Source organism: Cynocephalus volans, chromosome 6 (assembly GCF_027409185.1).
Source record: "Cynocephalus volans isolate mCynVol1 chromosome 6, mCynVol1.pri, whole genome shotgun sequence".
NCBI lineage: Eukaryota > Metazoa > Chordata > Mammalia > Dermoptera > Cynocephalidae > Cynocephalus > Cynocephalus volans.
Window position 1 is genome coordinate 165,509,063 of NC_084465.1, and position 1,553 is coordinate 165,510,615.

Sequence of the window (1,553 nt, forward strand, 5' to 3'; positions counted from 1 at the left end):
GTCAGTAACATGTAACTAAAGCATTGCATGCCTATTGCTGATGAGACAACCCAAGTCTTTCTGGGAAGAGGCTGAGGTCATTCTCTCTGTGATAAGTTATAACTTCCACTTCTCTTTGGAGACAGGGAAGAGTAAGGAACATTTTTACCTAATTGTTACTGTCGTGATGTGGGCTCAGGCTCTGTGTCTCGCCAATGTACTAAGTTAACTTCATATCTAATGAGTGGTTTTAATCATACTTCAAAATGGCTTATATGCTGCATAACAAAACATGACATCATATAATGGTTTAAAATAGCCATGATTCTATTATATCTCTGATTTTGTGTGTCAGGAATTTGGGCAATACTCAGCTTGGTGACTCTTCAGCTCACATGGCATGGTGTAGGGAAAGTGAAGGAAAATGGTCAGGGCTCCTCAGATGTTCAGAATCTTGCCGAGCATTTGATGTAAATTGGCACGTGCACCCAGGTGTTCCTTGGTTATTGTCTAATGTAATTTTGCACTTGCACCCAGATGTCCTGGGTTATGACTTAAGGATAAAGAATGAGTGGCTCTGATCCGTGGCGTCCCCCACCCCAGGATGTCCTGGGGGAGGGTGCGGGTGGAGCACGGGGAAGCTGCTACTGCTGCTGCTGCTGCGGACTGAGCTCGTGTCATCTGCAAACAGCTCTCAGGACCATTCCTAATTACCTAGCATGGACCTGTGTGTGAGGGGTCTGGTGACCCAGTCTGTACAATGGGTGTGAAGGGTCTGAGCCCCAGCCCTGACAATATAAATGGAAACTTAGTATAACTAAAATAATGAAATGTTTTGGCTTTAGTTATGAGATGCCTAGCCATGCAATTAGCATAGCTATTGCCTCAACCCGACAACTGGTGTAGTCATGTAGCTTTACACATGGATTGGGGTCAGTTATTATTTGACACATGCCTGGTGCTCACCTGCAGGTCTTTGAGAGATGCACCCTCCTAGGGCTTAGCCATCCCTCCTGCCCCTAGGCCTGAGGCATCCTGCAGTGTCTCTGCTGAAACCTGACTTCCCTCTCAGCTGGCCCTCATGAGCAGAGCCTGTGATGATGAGATGGCTTTCTCTTTACCTGTGCAGCATGGTGTCCATAGGAAACATTCACACACCTGTTGACCTGACAGTGTCTCTGGTGAGACCACTTCCTATCGGGTCATTCCATTGGCCACTCTCTAGACCCTCTCTGACTCTTTAGATTTTCCAAGCTAGAGTCAGATATCACCAGCAAGAAATCATTAGGCTGGAAGGGAGGGGCTAGCCCCTACCCCTTATCTGGAGTGGGAGGAAGTGAAACCCCAGCCTCACTCTAAAATTTCCTTTTCACTCTGTTAGCTCCTCTTTGAGCCTCTCCAGCCTCTTTCATAGGTGGAAGAGGTAAGCTCAGGCTAGAAACACATGGTTCCTAGAACACCAGTTTCGCAACTATTTTATCTTGGTCTTGCTTTAAAATGAGGCATCTATTCTCTTGACGCCTCAGCAAAAGCAGAGATAAGAAGATTCCCATTTGGTTTTTATTAGTTTTTTT